The sequence below is a fragment of the Cyprinodon tularosa genome, unplaced genomic scaffold, assembly GCF_016077235.1.
Source record: "Cyprinodon tularosa strain WSP-4 unplaced genomic scaffold, ASM1607723v1 ctg211, whole genome shotgun sequence".
NCBI lineage: Eukaryota > Metazoa > Chordata > Actinopteri > Cyprinodontiformes > Cyprinodontidae > Cyprinodon > Cyprinodon tularosa.
Window position 1 is genome coordinate 1,169,266 of NW_024038781.1, and position 20,502 is coordinate 1,189,767.

The 20,502-nt window shown below is 39.5% G+C and overlaps 1 protein-coding gene across 5 annotated transcripts in view; it reads left to right on the top strand.

Annotated features, from left to right (window-relative positions):
* The window catches only part of dscamb (Down syndrome cell adhesion molecule b), a 185,949-nt gene that overhangs the window by 144,649 nt on the left and 20,798 nt on the right, over positions 1-20,502 (top strand). The window lies entirely within an intron of this gene.

The following is a 20,502-nucleotide window of genomic DNA, read 5'->3' on the forward strand; positions in this document are numbered from 1 at the left end:
TGTGTCATTTCATTGTGAGGTCCGTTATGTTTGTTTATGCAGCCAGTTAGTTTGGGCACAGTTTGCTTGAGTTAAATTTTCTCCTTTTGGTTGGCCTCTTTTATGACTTGAACCCATGTATTTTTTGTAAGTTTCTTTTTAGGGTTAAGAATATAAAAAAAAAAAAAATTGTATTAATTCCTGTGACTCCTCATGCTTTTTATCTCCATCCCTCACATTCATGATATCCATAATGGCAATTTCTGAGGCACACAAGCTTTTGCCGTTGTTTGATCCACTGCTTAGTGAGCACTTGGAAAAAGTCAGGAACAAAAGGAAGGAACTAGACTGACTCATTATCTGACCTCTGACCTTCAGAATGAATTTATTGATTTGTGTGGCCAAAAAGTCCTGAACACAATTTAAAAGGATGTGTCAGCTACAAAAAAGAAACTAATGACTGGGAGATCAAAGAACGGTTCTTGGAATTTAAGGACTTTCACAAAAAGACAGACAGTGAGATTGCAGAGATGATTAAAAAAGTGCTTCATGAAAAATTAATTGACATATGAGACTGTAGATGGCAAGGTAAGGGAGTCCAAGCCCAGATACTAAAGAAAAATAATTTAGCAACTTTTCCCCCTGTGCTTCTCACACGTTATATCTTGTGGGCGGCTTTACACATTCTTCAGTGCCAGTCCAGAAAACTTAGAAAACCCGTTGCACTTTGCATCGGCTCTCAGATACTTCCTGGAGTGCAAGGATCATGGCAGCTAAGCATGGGCGTGCACACATATAGACACTAGGTGGTGCTAAAGCACTAGGAAGTTTGCCCTTTATCAATGAAAATGCCCTTTTGAAGCTCGTTTTTTTTATTATTATTATTAATATTATTAAGATTTTACTGATGTCGGTTTTGAAATGATCTTTTGAAAACCTGAGCCATTAAAAACGACTGAAACAATGCCCCGAAATGAGCCACCTCCGACTCACACCCGCACACCCGACAAGCCTATCTCTCTCCCTTTTTCACGTGAACTCGCGCGGTCGCCCGCAGATGCGCAACATCATAGCAGTTCAGTAAGCATCTTCAGATAGCAGGAACGGTCGCTGACAGGCTGCTTTTCCCGTGCCTCATTAGCCAGGTAATATACAGATCAAGCAAAATCATTTTGTTGTGCATTAAAATTTCTCATTCAGCAGCACCAAACAAGCATTTTTGCCGACTGGTCACCTGATAAACTAGATAGGCTAGATAAAGTTTTACACTGTAGCCCAAGTCAATGACAGATAACGTGAGGACGACCACATAGGCTACAAATAATTTCGATAGAGTTTGCAATTGCAAATCTATGTGTTAAGACAAACGTTTTCTGTTGTATAGGTTTTGTTAGGCAACATACACTCACCGGCCACTTTATTAGGTACCCCATGCTAGTAACGGGTTGGACCCCCTTTTGCCTTCAGAACTGCCTCAATTCTTGGTGGCATAGATTCAACAAGGTGCTGGAAGCATTCCTCAGGGAGTTTGGTCCATATTGACATGATGGCATCACACAGTTGCCGCAGATTTGTCGGTTGCACATCCATGATGCGAATCTCCCATTCCACCACATCCCAAAGATTCTCTATTGGATTGAGATCTGGTGACTGTGGAGGCCATTTGAGTACAGTGAACTCATTGTCATGTTCAAGAAACCAGTCTGAGATGATTCCAGCTTTATGACATGGCGCATTATCCTGCTGAAAGTAGCCATCAGAAGTTGGGTACATTGTGGTCATAAAGGGATGGACATGGTCAGCAACAATACTCAGGTAGGCTGTGGCGTTGCAACAGTGCTCAATTGGTACCAAGGGGCCCAAAGAGTGCCAAGAAAATATTCCCCACACCATGACACCACCACCACCAGCCTGAACCGTTGATACAAGGCAGGATGGATCCATGCTTTCATGTTGTAGACGCCAAATTCTGACCCTACCATCCGAATGTCGCAGCAGAAATCGAGACTCATCAGACCAGGCAACGTTTTTCGAATCTTCTATTGTCCAATTTCGATGAGCTTGTGCAAATTGTAGCCTCAGTTTCCTGTTCTTAGCTGAAAGGAGTGGCACCCGGTGTGGTCTTCTGCTGCTGTAGTCCACCTGCCTCAAAGTTCGACGTACTGTGCGTTCAGAGATGCTCTTCTGCCCACCTTGGTTGTAACGGGTGGTTATTGAGTCACTGTTGCCCTTCTATCAGCTCGAACCAGTCTGGCCATTCTCCTCTGACCTCTGGCATCAACAAGGCATTTCCGCCCACAGAACTGCCGCTCACTGGATGTTTTTTCTTTTTCGGACCATTCTCTGTAAACCCTAGAGATGGTTGTGCGTGAAAATCCCAGTAGATCAGCAGTTTCTGAAATACTCAGACCAGCCCTTCTGGCACCAACAATCATGCCACGTTCAAAGTCACTCAAATCACCTTTCTTCCCCTCACTGATGCTCGGTTTGAACTGCAGGAGATTGTCTTGACCATGTCTACATGCCTAAATGCACTGAGTTGCCTCCATGTGATTGGCTGCTTAGAAATTAAGTGTTAACGAGCAAATGGACAGGTGTACCTAATAAAGTGGCCGGTGAGTGTAAATTAACACATTTGGTCTCTTTATTGACTTAACTGTATATTGATTTAGTAATTGCAGCACAATGCCAAGAAAGGAGGGTTAATTGTATTGAAAAATCTTAAAAGCTGTTCACATTTTATTTTTAAGTGGTTTGTACAAAATCAGCAAGTATTAAAATAGCTATTATTTTGTAGGCTGCCATAAGTCATATCCACGTGACAAGACTTCCAGTCATGTTGCCCTAATAGCCCATTATTTAAACTAATGTGGCATATTTGTTAAAGCTATTATTATTATTATTATTATTATTATTAGTATTATTATTATTGTCATGATGGTTATTACTATTATCATTATTATTGTCATGATGGTTATTATTATTATATTGTAGCCAGTCACAGCAGGGAAGCTCTATACCATCAACATCTACCAGGACAGAAGATGAGGAACAGTTCAGGGAAGACACAGAGACAGAAAAAGACCAGGATGAGGGAGAACAGCAGGATGAGGGAGAACAGATGGATGATGGAGAGCATATGGGTGAGGGAAAACAGGGAGATGAGCCAGATGAAAGAAAAAGAAAGATGAGCAAGTAGTACGCTTTAGTCTGTTCTGTTGGTGGTGTGACTTTTTTCCATTGAAAACTCGCGTTTAGAGAATGTTACAAATAAAAATCAAATTTCATTCAACATGCGTGTGTATTTTTTTAAAATAATTAAGTGTTCCACGTACACTAAAAAGTGCCCCCCCCCCCCCCCTCCTGAGCACCTGCCCCCCAAATTGTCTGTGCACGCCTCTGCAGTTAAGCATCTAGCAAAACACCTTCCCTCTGTCATTGAAGACCTTGAGCATGTAATCAAGACATGCAGCCTTACCAATGAAGCCAGATCAGAGGCCAATGGATTTACTTTGTGTCATTTGACTGCATTGTGCTATTTACTGTCTGGCTCAAAGTTCTACAGAGCATTGATGACAGAAATTTGATCATCCAGTCTGGAAAATCTCTTTTGAAACAGAAAAAGCCAATATCAGTGCTTTTAGAATCTTTAAGAGATGGATTGGAGGCACTCATGTCTGGTTGTGGAATCTCAGTTTGTAAAGAAAAACAGACAGAAAAAGAAAAGGAAGACATTTGATGATGAGTTTCATGATGAGACTTCTCTAGAGTGGATAGCTCAGGACAACGCAGATACAATGTTTAGAAAAACAGTGGTTTCCATTGCCATGGACAGCATTATAAATGACTTGGACACCAAGTTCAACACCACTGCAGAAATAGCTGACATATTTGCAGCTATTTTAATTTTGTTTGGAATATTACAGAGGATGAAGTCAAACCTGTGTGCCAGCCACTATCAGGAAATATTCCAGAGATCTTATCCCTCACATTGAGAATTAAATAAGACCCCTGAATGCTGTGTATGCTATCTTTTTCTCTCCTAGCTTGTCCCCTCTTGATCTCCTAAATGCCATAAAAAAGTTGCAGTTCCAAAGCATATGTGGAGAGGTCTGCATTGCTTTAAGGATATCTTGTACATTGCCTGTGACTGTTGCTAATGGGGAGATAGCTTTCAGTAAACTAAAGCTGATGAAAAACTATTAGAAGTCAACAATATCCTAGGACAGGCTTGCAATTTTACCAAGCTGGACTTCAAAGACTTAATCAATGAGTTTGCATGCTTAGAAGGCTTGTCGCTGGGTGCTTGGGGAGTCAAACTGAGCTTAGCTCGTTGGGCCACTGATGGTTGTCAATTGATATGGCTTTGGAGACTAAAGATGGCATAAATGATGCCAGCAGCCTTAAAAATAAGAGAACAAAGTGTGTTACAGTAGCAAAATGGCTGGGCAGCAAAAAATTAGTCAAGATATTATTTGAGCAGGAAAAGTTCAGATTTGCAGTAGTCATTGATTATTTATTGTTTTCCTATTTCTGCAAGCATGTTCCTTTTACGGGCCCCCAAATTCCTGGTGGCACCCATGTATAGGCTGGCTGCCAACGCCGAATTATAGGTCTTTTTTGAACAGCAGTAATAAAGACATGCTTGAGAAAAGGCAGGTCTCATTGTATTACATTTGTTCTACATCATGTCAACCAAAAATGCAGAACATTTCAGACCTCTAGCTATAACATTTCTAGATCTGTTGGGTTTTGAACTTTTGGTGTCACCCGCGTCTCCAAACCTCTCCAAATGTGCCAAATGCTTTTACAATGCTTTGTTTTACTATTTCACCCATAGACTAACACTGAAGCATTTTGATGGCCACAAAATATTTATGAGGCAATTATTTTCCGCTTCTTTTCAGAATCACTGTATATAACAAAATTTAGAATCTTGTCATGATTCTTTCTAAGGCTCGGACCCACATGCAATTAAGCCAAACAGAGAGACACAATATAAAAGTTCAACGGGTTTTATTGAAGGGTATATTGAAGGTTCCTCCGAACTCTGCTCAGCCGGAAACTGGAAGACGAAGGGGAGACAGGCTGTTAGATTCAGGCTCAGTGGGAAATTGGAGTTTTCAATCTTGAAGGAGAGGATTTGTTGCCACTCACGTTTCCAGAGAAGTAGAGACACTTAGACTTCAGTCTGTGTGATGGTCTTCCAGAGAATGTTTGATTCGGTGGAAGGCGGAACAGGGTGTACCCAGAACTCGGACGGAGTTGAATGATGTAGCCGACGGTTGCAACTCAGTTTTCCTGTGGTACTTGAACGGGTCGTGGTGAAGATGACTTCTTTACCAGGTGGCTGGATCCAAACCTCCTGTTTTGAATCCGTCGCTCAGTGTAAGGCTCAGTTGATCCCACTTGGGAGGAGGCGGTCCAAAAGGGTCCAGTTTGCAGGAAGGCTTCCTGCCGAAAGGCAAAGAACAAACAAGGTTTAGTCTCAGGGAGAAACAAGCGCTCAGTAAAACCCTATGAGATCTCAGCTTGACTAGAGGACAAAAACTCAAAATGTAAAACTCAGACTAGACTCAGAATAAAACAAGGTTTGGTTAGAGTACCCCAAAATGGCAAACACTCTGGCGTCGAAGTAGTGGCAACCAGCAGCTTAAGAGCAGTCCGGTGATGAGGTAAAGGCTTGCAGGTGCGTGAGAAGGCGAACCGGAGCCAGGTGCCTTCTGGTGGTTGAAGGCAGAAAAAAATACAAAAAAAAAAAAATGCCGCTTTTCAAGCTAAAATAAGCCCCTTTGCCTTTTCTGAGCTGAATTTTTTCAGCTTTAGGAATTGTAATAAAACTAAATCAGTGTCCAAACTTCAAAAAAATAGTGTCACTCAGCTTGGGGCCGCACGCTTCGATCCAGCCGGGCCTGGTTTCAATTACTAAAGGTTATGGGCAATTTTCTCTTCATGGAATATTTTTATTAGGAATATGCTGGATTACTTTTAATCAGTGGACCCTTATGGATGAGTGGAGTATAAATAATTGAAGATAGGATTTACAAAACGGCTTATGGATGCCTTCAAAGGTATGTAGTTGTGGTTGCTTTGTCAGGTTTACATTTTCACATGCTGGTATATCAGTGTTAATTGTGCTTTGGTGCTTGCTGTGTCCATAAAATGAACTTGGTAATTGAGTTGTGGATCAATCTAAGCTTTCCAATGATGTCTAACATGTCTATGGTGGAAAAAATTTTACCGGTGAAATTTTATGCTTAACGGTTTTCAATAGGTTTTAAACTTCCAGAAGTTACAATCAAGAGAAGTTCCTGATAGGCATGGCATTAAAAGAGGAGGATTTCAACTATAGCTCCAAAGGGGAGCCGAGTTGTTGTCATTATTCCTATCGTGTCATAAACCATAATAACACTTTTGGACATTGGGAACCAATGCCCATGCATCATATTAAGCATAACCATCATGGTGCCTTAAGATAAAGCAACTGTCTCTACCTGTTTTTTCTTCTTTTTTCCACAACGTTCTGTGAGGTTTACATCGGAGGAACATCATTATGGCCTCATGTCCGGAACCAGATGCTGCGAAATGACCAGAGGCTAACTGGACCCGATGGTTGACATTCAGGACCTAATTGCTGCAAAACAGACTGTTAGCAACATTTCAATTTAAGTTTCAGGAACTTTCAGATGCTAGAGAGGAGGAAAGTTTCTCTAATGTGAAGCAAAAGAACCCCTGATGCGTGTGGCCTGCTGCTATGTTTCTAACTCATGGAGAAAACCTGAAACCTTCCAAAGGCAGCGGCAGAGTTTTGAAACTCTGGAGCATTTAGGGACATATGTTTCAGTTAGACAATATGCCCTTTTGGTGATTTTGACCAAATCATGTGTTTACTGTTGAGTAAAGACATAACAGGCCGCATGGCAGACTGTGCTGTGTTTATAAAACTAGAACAAGCTTCATGTCTGTTAGCTGCTAGCTCGCTCAAAGAACTTAAATAATTTATTAACTAAAGGTAAATGGTTCCTGATTAAGTAAATAATGCAATAAAACATTATTATGTTTTATTCATCTCTCCTATTTGCATTTAACCTGACTCCGCCAGATGGATTTGCTGGATTTGCTCCGCATATCCATTTGGAAACCTTCCGTTGAAGTAATTTTGGGAAGGGGCGAAAATACTGGTTAGCTGATTGGCCTATGTTGGTGATAGACAGGCCAAAAAAACCAATCAGATCAACGAAGCATATGACGTACTAACAGAGCGACGACGACAGTGTTGCCAACTCAGCGACTTTGTTGCTATATTTAGTGACTTTTCAGACCCCTCCAGCGACTCTTTTTCAAAAAAGCGACTAGCGACAAATCTAGCGACCTTTCTGGTGTCTGCCGTGGGGCGCCTCCCCCCGTCCAGTCCCGTTTTCCCGCTTCCGCAGGAGTCTCTCTCAGCGCTACAGTCAGAGAAACAGCATGTTTACCCTCAGCGTCCAGACTGCAAATGAACCGCGCACATGCGCCGGGATCGACGGCACGGGTTGATCACTCTGGAGTCAGCTCCCTCAGTTGCTGAACCTGCCTTGACCAACATGATCCACTCTTTCTGTGAGCAGGCAGGCACAGCCTGTGTGTGTGCAGGGAAATCTTATTAGTAAAAAAAAAAAAAAAACAATAATTACCATTACCATTTGCTTACATTGATTCTTTGTAGTCTTTTTTTCCATTTAGATTGTTAATGTTAATGTAAAAAAAATGTTATGGTTCAAAATGTTCATGTTTTAGCATGATTTTTAAGGTCCTTAGTGGACCACAATGGAAAAAAGGAAAAAGTTAAATAAAAAAAATAACAAAAGTTGGAAAAAAATTAAAATAATAATAATAATAATATAATATATATATATATATATATATATATATATATATATATATATATATATATATATATATATATATATATAAATATAGTACTGCAACAACGAATCAATAAAATCGATAAAAATCGACTTTTAAAAGCGTTGGCAACGAATTTCATCATCGATTAGTTGTGTCACGCGATTAATGCGTCATCCGCCGCCGCCGTCATCACATCCACTTGACTGAAACGGGGGGAAAAAAAAAATACGGCAGAGCGAGTCAGCGCCGGAGGTGCAGTGTTGCCAACTCAGCGACTTTTCAGACCCCTCCAGCGACTATTTTTCAAAAAAAGCGACAAATCTGGCGACTTTTTACTGTGTCACTGGCGGCTTTTGGAGACTCTTACGTGAAAGCATGTATCGTTCCTACTCTGCCATGGGGCGCCTCCCCCATCCCAACTCCGTTCTCCCTCCCCCGCAGGAGTCCCTCTCAGCGCTGCAGTCAGAGCCGCAGGATGTTTACCCTCAGCGTCCAGACTGCAAATGAAGCGCGCATGCGCCGGGATTGACGGTGCAAATTGATCACAATAATTAAAATAGCCTGCGCTTTGTAAAGCGAAAAAAATCGTAACATACAACTTTTGTAAAAACAAATGAACATGGCACGGAACCACTGTTATGATGCAGCACCTGAAAAGAAAACACGTTGGAGCCTTCGATGGCAGTGAAGAGAGCTGATCAGCAGGATGAGTGACCATGTGGGGAAACGTAACGTTAGTTTCTCAGGTAGCTCATCTGATGCTTTCCTTACCGTGTTAGTAGGTTACAGACAGTGATAAGGTTGGCTACTTATTTTACTTTTTATTTAATTTGAATTAGCTTAAGCAGCGTTTATATTTTCTTTATAAATAAATTAACTGCAAATTATGAGAGCAAGGCTTTTAAAGTTCAATCTTCTGGCAAAGATAAAGTTAACGAGATCCTGCAATTTATGGAAGTAAAGCAGAATAAAATTCAGCAAGATCAGTAATATGTCAATTAATTATATGCCACATTTCCATGTAAATATCTGTCTTTGGACGATGTGTTTTTTAGCACCCCTAGTTCTCTCATTTTTATTCCAAATACAATTTATAATTTGAATCACAGGGCTATTTTTATCCCTATGGTTAAGTATTTTCTCAAGTAGCAACTTTAACTGCTATACTTTCCTGTCTTAAAAGGCAGAACTCTTCTAGTCTTAAAAAAAAACAACTCATTTGTTGAAATGGGGGGCCTATTGTTTGAACCCCTTAGGGGCTTTTAAAAACAAAAATGTCTTTTTTTGCTCTTTATGAAACAAAGTACCCTATATTTTGTGGATTTACAGCTAAATTTCTAATGTAAGTTTGCGTAGTTTTAACACAAACATTTATTTTTCATATTGCAACAGTACAGTTAATGAGCAACCTGTACTTGTGTGCTTGTTTGTTCTGTCTAAAATGTTTATTTTGGAATAAAGAGGTTAATATAAAAAATGTTTTTTGTCCGATTCATCGATTAATCAAAAAAATAATCGGTTGATTCATTGATTTTTAAAATAATCGTTAGTTGCAGCCCTAATATATATATATATATATATATATATATATATATATATATATATATATATATATATATATATATATATATATATATATATATATATATATATATATATATATATATATATATATATATATATATTAGTGCTGTCAAAATTATCGCGTTATTATCGCGTTAACGCGAGGCCATTTTAATGGCGATAATTTTTTTAACGTGAGATTAACGCTATGTGGTTTTATGGTAAAATTTTCCAAGTACATCCCGCTGCAGCCTGCGGGAAGGCGGGGCTATTTTCCCCCAGTGTATGCATTTCTCATAGGCTTCGAGAGCGGAGCTCCTCAAGGAAAAAAGACGCTCATACACTGGGTGACGCTAATGCCTTTTCTTTAAGCCCCACCACCAACAAACAAGTTGAGTGTCTGGTAACTAGTAGCAACCTGAAATACGCTGAGAAAACAGATTACTGAGGTGAAATGGAATCTGCTACGGCACTCTTGCTGTCTGTGTACGCCACAGGTCGGTATCGTGTGTGTGTGTGTGTGTGAGTGTGTGTGTGTGTGGGTGGGTGGGTGCTTGTGTGTGTGTTCTCATTTTTGTTAAGAGGCTGAAAAGTAACTTTCTAGAGCATAGACTACCTCCATCTAGTGATGTCGGTCTATTGATTTTGATGTATTTATTGAAAATTGTTCATTATTACCTTGGTTAATTAACATCTAATGTTAACTCTACTAAATTTTATAGCAGTAGGGTAAAATGCTTGTCTTTTTTCAAAAGACTGTATTAACTGTAAAGACTGTCTTTTACATCAGCCTGTTTTCAGGGCCTTTTTTTTGGCTACATATTTGTTATTTTTGGCATAAATCAGTATCTGTGACCTGTTTTCATTTTAAAAAAAGAACATTGGCACAAACTTAGCCTGTATGTATTTTTTTGTATGGCATCGAGAGTATTTAAATGATTTTCAATCAGGAAAAAAATGTGCGATTAAAATGCGATTAATCGCGAGTTAACTCAGGCATTGATGCGATTAATCGCGCTTAAAAAAATTTAATCGATTGACAGCACTAATATATATATATATATATATATATATATATATATATATATATATATATATATATATATATAGGCAATGACGTCATTCAGCGACTTATAGCGACTTATAGCACAGCCAATAGCTACTTTCCTTACTGAGGAGTTGGCAACACTGGACGACGAAAACACAACCATAAGCCAGGCTACTCTTGCTGCTCCAGAGCAGTGTTTTGCTCTTCTTTCAGTGAAGAAATACTCTGTAATTCCTATAACACTTGCTCCATAGCCACGCTAACGCTAGTTTCATCGGCTGAAGCCGCCATGTTCTTTAGACTGAACTGTCACGCTTCTCGTTGCGTCACACCTCAACCCGCCTCAAAGCCAACGCTGATTGGACGTTCGTTTGGTGAACTGCTCCAAATTTTCTTTAACGGAAAGTAGCCAGACTTATCTGCGAGTGAAACCTTGAAAGCTCGCGAGATCAGGATGGTCTCACGAGGCTAATTTGCATTGTGATTTGGTTAGAAAACAGTCCAAGTGCTCTAAATTAGATAGACGTTAACATTAGTTACTGGGCAGGAAGCAGAGTACACCTTGGACAGGCCCGTAGTCCAAGAAAGGGAAACAGCAATGCATTCAAACCAAAATGCACTCTATAGAAACCAATTAACCTAATCGTCAAGTTTATGGACAGTGGGGAAAGCCGGAGCACCCGGAGAGAACCCACGCTAGTCTGCTTTTTTATTTATATATATATATATATATATATATATATATATATATATATATATATATATATATATATATATATATATATATATATATATAAATATAAATATAAATATATATATATATATATATTTATTTTTTTTGTGTTTATTTATGTTTTTGGTTTTGTTTTTTTATGTATATTTTATTTTATTTATTTTTTTTGTTTTGAAAATATTTTTTTAGTTTTTCAGGGGGGATTTTTTTTTTTTTTTTAAGCATCTTAATTTTTCTTTAGATTTTCTTGTTTTTTCTTCTTGTAATGAGGCCTGCTTGAGTCTTTAGGGGCCTCTTTGAGTTTAAAATCTTCTGTTTGTATGGAAGTTCGTATTTCGGGGATGACCTGGGTTTCCATATGTTGCTGGATGTGGGTGGGGGCCCTGGTTCATGTTAGGTCTTCGGTTCAGGTATGGACCTGGGTTTCCATACTGGGTTGGATGTGGGTATGGAACTGGGTTTGTGTAAGGTCCTGGGTTTGGGTATGAACCTGGATTTCCATACTGGGTTGGACGTGGGTAGGGGCCGGGGTTCATATAAGGTCCTGGGTTCTGGTATGAACCTGGATTTCCATACTGGGTTGGATGTGGGTGATGGCCTGGGTTTGTGTACTGGCCTGGGTTTGTATAACGACCATGGTTTGGGTGTGGGCCCGGGTTTGCATGTTGGCCCTGGTTTGGGTATCGTCCCTGATTTTCATAAAAGCCTTGGTTTCCTTGGGAACTTCCATGTGGGGGAAATCCTCTATGTGAATTCCCTGCATTTGGCTGAGTACCTGTGTTTGCATGGAAGCCTTTATTATTATACTGTTTTCTGTATCTCTGTGAGCCACCATCTGCATGAGGACGCCTGCTTCCATGGTATTCTGTTTGTGGAGACCCCTCTGTGTTCATGGGGATGGTTGAAGTGGTTGACATCTGTGACGGCCTGGAGACCTCTGAAGTTGAGGTCTCTGACGGCTTGGAGACCTCTGAAGTTGAGGTCTCTGACGGCTTGGAGACCTCTGAAGTTGACATCTCTGACGGCTTGGAGACCTCTGATGGTGTTGGGATATGTGAAGGTCTGGAGACCTCTGATGGTGTTGGGATCTGTGAAGGTCTGGAGACCTCTGATGGTGTTGTGATCTGTGAAGGTCTGGAGACCTCTGATGGTGTTGGGATCTGTGAAGGTCTGGAGACCTCTGATGGTGTTGGGATCTGTAAAGGTCTGGAGACCTCTGATGGTGTTGGGATCTGTGATGGCTTGTTGACTTCTGCTTGCTTAGAGGAGTCTTTTTTGGTCGAAACTTTGTGATAATCCACTTTTGAACCAAGGTTCAACTCCAAAGTTAGATTTACAATGTGATCCTGCAGTTTCTTTACTAATTCCTGCTGTTCCTCGAATTTAGTATGAAGTTCATGGTAAGTTTTAAGCTGGTCCTCACATTTCAGTCTAAGCTGCCGTTCCTCTATCAAAGCTGCTGACAGTTTTTCACCATTCAATATATTTTTTTCAGCTTGCTTCTTCAGGAAATTAAGCTCATTAAGGACCTCCAAATCTACTGCTTTCTCCTGTTCTTTCTCTTTCTGTTCACATTTCACTTTCATGCTACGTTCATTTTCTAACATTTCTTCAAGTTCTTTGATCTTTTGCAGGTAGGCTGTGCATTGAACTTGAATTGTGATCCTTTGTTTTCTCTCCTCATCAAGAACATCTGTTTTATTTTTAAGCTGCTTTTTTAGGTCATCCACCTGCTCCATGAGATTGTTGATATGACTTGTAGCCTGCTCGATGTACATTGGGTTGTGTGCCGTCAGAGTTGAGGCATTTTGGTTCCGTCTACACCTCCTGATAGCGCGTTGAGAGCGAGGGGTTTCAGGCTCAGAGGAGGCTTGTGTGCTTTGGTTTTGGGGTTGGAGAGGCATTGGCTGGTGGTATGAGTGATGTGGCATTGGAGCCTTTGTGGTCAAAGGCAGGGGATAGTAAGCTGGATGAGGGTTACATGGTTGTTGGTTTACTGTTGAGTTGAAAGTTTTGGGGTCAGCAGGATTTGATTTTGGTAAAAGGCTTGTTACAGATGATTCAGAAAGAGCTTTGAGAAAACCAGAATAATCAAATTTAACAATCTGAGATGGTCCTGGCTTGGCTTCAACCGAAGGAACATTCTCAACTTTAGCAGGTAGAGATGTTTCCTGCTGGGCTTCAACCGAAGGAAACTTCTTAACTTTAGCAGGTAGAGATGTTTCCTGCTGGGCTTCAACCGAAGGAAACTTCTTAACTTTAGCAGGTAGAGATGTTTCCTGCTGGGCTTCAACCGAAGAAAACTTCTTAATTTTAGCAGGTAGAGATGTTTCCTGCTGGGCTTCAACTGAAGGAAACTTCTTAACTTTAGCAGGTAGAGATGTTTCCTGCTGGGCTTCAACTGAAGAAAACTTCTTAACTTTAGCAGGTAGAGATATTTCCTGCTGGGCTTCAACTGAAGGAAACTTCTTAACTTTAGCAGGTAGAGATGTTTCCTGCTGGGCTTCAACTGAAGAAAACTTCTTAATTTTAGCGGGTAGAGATGTTTCCTGCTGGGTTTCAACTGAAGGAAACTTCTTAACTTTAGCAGGTAGAGATGTTTCCTGCTGGGCTTCAACTGAAGGAAATTTCTTAACTTTAGCAGGTAAAGATGTTTCCTGCTGGGCTTCCATTGAGGGGGACATATCAAGGCCAGTTGAAATATTTTCTTGCCCCTTGGTTGCAGATTCAGTCAAAGTTTCCTCTTCATGACTCATGGGGAAAATAATTGCATTGTAGTCGACTTCGTTGTTCAGGTCAACAATTTCTAACCATGAAAGTTTGGCTTCAAAGGCTTTCTGTTCACTAACAATCTGTTGGTGCTCCATCTCTAACTTACAACAAATTGTCTTTTCTAACTGAAAAGCAGTAAAATGTGGGATAAATATCTCGCTGATGTCAGCTAAGACGAACAAGCTCTGTCAAAAGAGGTCTGTCTCGAACAAAGGCTGGAGAATGTCTGGAACAGAATTATGCCTGCTATCTATTCTGATTATTCCTTGTGATGTCATCAGCTCTGATGTCAGTTAGTTTCTGCTGAACATTCCATTTCAACTGTCAAATGGGCGGAGCCAAAGAAAGTAAACATTTTATGAGTTATTTAAATTTGTCCTTCATGTAATGAACATTGAAATGCATGTAGAATTCTTTGATTTCAGCAAACTTCCGCTAAAGCTTCATCGTCTTTGAGCTTTAACTACTTTAGCATACTTTCAGCTAGAAACACCATTCAACTTTTAAAATGTTTCTGTGTCTTTCTGCTATTACTCTTTAACTCGGCTTTTTGCCAACTTTTACAGTTTTGCTTCAGTGAAGCTTCAAACTTTAAAAGAAAAATTTTAAGATTTTCAGATTTATAATGGAAGTCTATGGACGGAATTCTTCAACTGCTAGAGTGCATGCTCTAGCTTTTGAGCAGTTCTGGTTTTTCCGAACAAATTCTTCTCAGTCCCTCATTTTTAACTCAATTAAAATAAATTATACATCAAAACGTAGGGATTTTTGTCAGGATTCAGGAAATATAACCCTCATTTGTGTGGCATTTACAGTTTTCCGACAGTTTGGCCCAGACCACGAAGAAGTCCACACTTCCCCAATAGAAATCCAATGAGAGACTTTCCAAAAATCACAGACAAAATCCAAAATGATACATATTTTCGTATCGCTCCCATTTCTTAACCATTTGATGTACTAACATGAATCTTGGTATAGAACGTCTTCAGACCCTTCTAGCACTCACATTAAAAGAATTTTTTCAATATCATTTATGGTTTAGCTGTTTAGCTGACTTGTTCGGGCATAGGAAAACGTTCATTCTGAGAAAAATCCTCATACTCAGAAAAAACACATTTTTACATCGTCACCGTGGCCAAATAATTTTTAGTAGGAACATGAAAGTTGGCACAGTCGAAGCCGAAGGATGGCTGACGCCAACAGTGAAATCACTTTTTAGATACCTTTTACGGTTTTGGCTCAACGCTCGTTTGTTCGGAGGGGAAGTTTTGCTTTTGAGAGCTCTGCTCTACCATGGAGCTGCATGTTATTTAATGAGACCAGCAGGAGTGATAAACCTTTTTATTTCTCCTTCCCATTAAGGTTGTGAATGAGCTACAGCCATGAAAGTTACCCCAATTGGAGACAAAGGATAGCTGTCGCTTAGACTGAAAGAATTTTTTAGATACCATTTATGGTTTGTCTTTAGCACTCGTTTGTTCGGAGCTGATTTTCCCATTCAAAAAAGCCTGAGAGGAAAGGAACGAAAGTGAAGCGCGTTTCTCTCTTTCACTGACAGGCTCGTTAAGCGTTGTCAAGGTAACCAAGCTTCAAAGGGATTTTACCTCTGCCACTTTAAACAGCACATTTTAATCTAATAGAGGGAGACAACACTGATTTAACATTTGGAAATGGATACAATATGACTACTGGCCATGACCCTTCCCTTCACACGCAACCCTGATAGACTTTCAAAATAAGACTCCGGGGACCCTTCAAAATAAAAGCCCCTACATTAAACTCATTTTTTTCCCAGCATATGGCTCAACATTATGACCCAAACTCAACCACTTTTTTAAAAATGAGACTAGGTGGTTTTCAAAACACACCCCACAGAAAATTTCAAAATAAAAGCCTCCCATTGCCACTTTATCTACTGCCCTAATAACAAGGGAAAAGAGTGATTTAACGATTGGAAAGTCATCAAGTATCACTGCTGGGTCTGACCCTTTTCTCAACACACAACCCTGCTAGACTTTCAAAATAAGACTCCAGTGACCCTACACAATAAAAGCCTCTATATTATACTTGCGTATTAATTGATGCAAATGGCTCAGCATTATGACCCAAACTCTACCAGCTTGTTTCTATTAGACTCTAGGGACCTTTTCAAAACATACCCCAGAGCAAATTTCACAATAAAAGTCTCCCATTTACACTCTAATACAGTATCTATTCACCCAATAACATGGAAAACCAGTGATTTCATATTTAGAAATGGATTCTATATCACTGCTGGGCATGACCCTTCCCTTGACACACATCCATGATAGACTTTCGAAATAAGACTAAAGGGACTCTACAAAGTAAAAGCCTCTTCCTTACACACACTCATTCATTGTGCCGTATGGCTCGTACCTATGACCCAAACTCAACCAATTTCTTCAAATTACACTACCAAGGCCCGTTGACCACACACCTCAGTGCACATTTCTTAATAAGGCTCTAAGATTTACACTGTAATAAAGCATCTGCTAACGTCGTAACATGCAGCCTAAGCCTGCCAACAGTGCTTTCACAACGACAGCGGCTCATAACATGCAGGTTAGTTTTTTTTTGATAAATTCAGCTCCTTAAGTGGTATTAGCTCTCTTTCTATAAGCTTCTCTCTCTGTCCTTCCTCTGCTTGTCATGGTCGGTCTTGCACATAGGTTTGTAGATTTTCAATCCTCTAAAGAGTACGCTGTTTTCTTTATGCTGATCAACCAACACATTTTAAATCATTTCAAATTGTTGTGCCAAGTCTTGACATTTCCACAATTTCTAAATTTTGATACTTATTCAATACCATCTTCCTCAACATTTTACTTCCCATCCTTGAGCTACTCATATTTTCTTCAACCAGATAAGATTCAAGTTTTTCTTTGTAATTTCTTTTCTGATTCAGCTAATTTTATACTTTTCAGCTTCTAAGATGAGTTTGTTTCTGCCATTTTACTGCCAAATGATTCTACCCTACAAAATCTTCAGATGATTCAACTGTTTTCTGCAGTTTGAAGTTTCTGATGACTTCCTATCACATTTTCATATGTTCTTCAGGTAATTTCAGCTTTTTTCATTCAGCAAAAGCATTCCCACTTGCTGTTTCTCTGAAACAGCTTTTTCTAGTTTAAATTTGTCCTTCATGTAAAAAAACTGAACATAAATACAAAAATGATTTATTACATAAAAAAATTATTATATGAGCCTGAGTTATTTCTAAGAGTTGAATACAATTATTTTAGAATTTAAAAGATGAATTCATGCTCCAGCTCTGAAGCACACAATGAACAATTTATAATGTCACACATCCATCAAAGTCAGTTTCCTCCTTTTTTAGAAGTGGGCTAGCAGGACTGCAAAGGAATATAAAACTAACAAAAATATAGCATTGGTCAGATAGATACACAATTCAGCATTACTTCTTTTTTTAACCAGAAATGTAAGAGAAAACACATGTCCAGCTGTTTGTTTTTTTTAGACGGTCAGTCTAAGATGAATCAGATTTATTGGCCCCTTTTTCTGCAAAAATAGAGTTCACACTTACAATCTTACCCAATAATTAATAGGTAATTAATTGGGTCAGGTTTATGCATAAAAAGTTTGTATTCTGAATGTGACCGGAGTTTTTCTTTAACAGTTGCAGAACTGGAAAACGCTGAAATGGAGTTCTTTCAAAAGCGAAGTTACACGCATTGGCGTAGGTTTGCATAGGGACCATAGGAACATGTCCCTATCAAAATTTTGGACCGACCTACTTGTCCCTGGCATCAATTACATGTGAATAACATGTTTATAATTTACAATACAGTATTGTTGCAGCAGTAGAGGAGTTTTGGATGCAGAATATTGACAGACGAAAAAAATGTTTTATCTAAAATTTCAATATTAGTAAAATTCCTGCTCTAAGTGGGTCGCTGTGTGAGCTTAAGACATGTTTTAGAGTCTCTATACTCCAGTTAACGATTAACTGATTACTAAATTTGTTGACATTATTTCAATAATTGTAAAGTAAGGTTAATATATGAAATGCTCAGTGTCAGTTCCTCTTCTAGTTCCAGGGCACATTTAAATACAATGCATTTATTTGGCGCCCCTTGAATCTAATATTTCGCTTTGTTTCATGATACAAAGAGAACATCTAAAAGAGCGGGTTTTACCTCTATTTACCTCTGCACAATTCTATATCTATATCAAAATACAAAAAAAGTATAAATCCAAATATAACAGACATATTTAGACTATATTCTGTTGAATAGGCACAGATTTACCAACTGCCTAAGTCGCTGGTAATTTCAAATGCAAACCTTTTCAAAGTGGAAAAAAGTCCTAATTCCTCATTCATCAGAACCACTTAAGCTTCAGTCATTGATAAACAGCACCTAGTGTGTGTATTGCCTATAAAATTTGTATAAATGTAGCAAGAAATGCTGCTTTTCTCTTTAAATGAAATACACCCTGATTTTCCCATCAAGCATAAAAAAACAAGCATGCATATTTTTGCATTGGGCCAATGACATCAGACCAATAGTGTCCCTACCAAAGTTTAAATCAAACCTACGCCCTTGTCTTTAGTGTCTTTAAATTAAGAAATAAATCATCACTTCAACCATATGTTGGGTATGCTAGTAAATCCATAGCAGAACCCCTGAATTAAGTCCAACCAGGCCTGGATCAAATCAGATTTGACCAGTGTCAGCAAAAAGACCCAAAAGAAATGGAAAATGATTTTTTAAGAATTTTTTTAAACTAAAGAAAATGTAGATTTACTTAAATGAACTGGTATTTAGTTCTTAGTTAACAGATACACACGGACAAGAGTATGTGTTCCCCTCGTTTTAAAAGAAAAACCCACAATGATCACAGAAATGACTTGAACCTGATAAACAAAAAATATTATTTGAAAATTAATACATTAAGATCAGACTTATATTTTGTTGCACAACCTTTTGAGGCAGCTACTCCACTGCAAATAATTCAATTCATGTAATTGTCAATGAGACTTAAGCTTATATTTTGGCCAACTCCTTGTTGATTTTGGCCCACTCCTCATGAGCAAACTGCACCAGTTGTCTCAAGTTTGAAGGCTGCCTTTTTCCAGATGGCATCTTTCAGCTCCTTTCAAAGATGCCCTATAGGATTTGGACCAGAGCTCATAGAACGCCACTATAGAATAGATTTCCTCTTATTCATCCTTGGGTGTTTTTAACTGTGTGTTTTTGGTCATTATTCTGTAGTAAGACTTATGATCTGTGACTGAGACGAAGCTTTTCGACATTGGGGAGCATAGTTCTCTCCAGAATCCCTTGATATTCTTGAGATTTGATTGTATCCTGGAGAGATTTGAAGCAAAGCAACCACAGAGCATGCTAGAGCCTCCTCCATGTATCACAGTAGGGACAATGTTCTTATCTTGATCCATCTATCTTCTCTAGTGGTGGGGCTGGTGCCTTTCTCCATTAGTCTATGGGCAAGAGACAGGGAACACCCTGGACAGGTCACCAGCCTGTCGCAGGGCAAAACAATTCAATTCAATTCAGTTTATTTATATAGCGCCAAATTCACAACACATGTCATCTCAAGGCACTTTACAGTTCAACCAGATCATACAGTCAAATTGATACAAAGTTTTCTATCTAAGGAAAACCAGTTGATTGCATTGACTCATTGACTCAAATACAATCCCCCACACTAAGCATGCTTGTAGCGACAGTGGAGAGGAAAAACTCCCTTTTAACAGGAAGAAACCTCCAGCAGAACCAGGCTCAGTGTGAGCGGCCATCTGCCGAGGCCAACTGGGGTTCAAGGAGACAGAAGCAGAGATACAAAAAGCAGCTGTAAAAGGCGGCCCCGTCCAGGAAACACACAGCCAGGCAGACGAGCTCCAAGGCAGCTCCCATGCCAGAGGACGAAGAGAGCACATCCACTCAGTCACGGTCAGAGAAACAGGACCACACTGGTAAACAGGCCGATCTCCAACATCTATTAACAAGGGTGTTGATAGAAGCAGCACAGCTGATGTTTTTTTCCAGGATGACGTCACAGCCAAACAGGAACAGACGAGGCAAAGCTACTCTGAGGAAAAGCAGAGAGAGCAGAAGGTTAGAGATTGAACTAACAGATTCTGCAGAATAGGAGAACAGAGAGAGAATGAAGCAGAATGATGAAATGGGGGTCCCTATGTCCTCCAAAAGTCTAAGCCTATAGCAGCATAACTATAGAGATAGCTCAGGATAACCTGAGCCACCCTAACTATAAGCTTTATCAAAAATGAAAGTTTTAAGCCTAGCCTTAAAAGTAGACAGGGTGTCTGCCTCACGGACTAAAACTGGTAGTTGGTTCCACAGGAGAGGAGCCTGATAACTAAAAGATCTGCCTCCCATTCTACTTTTAGAAATTCTAGGAACCACTAGTAAACCTGCAGAATGAGAGCGAAGTGCTCTGTTAGGAACATAAGGAACAATCAGATCTCTGATATAAGATGGAGCTTGGCCATTTAAGG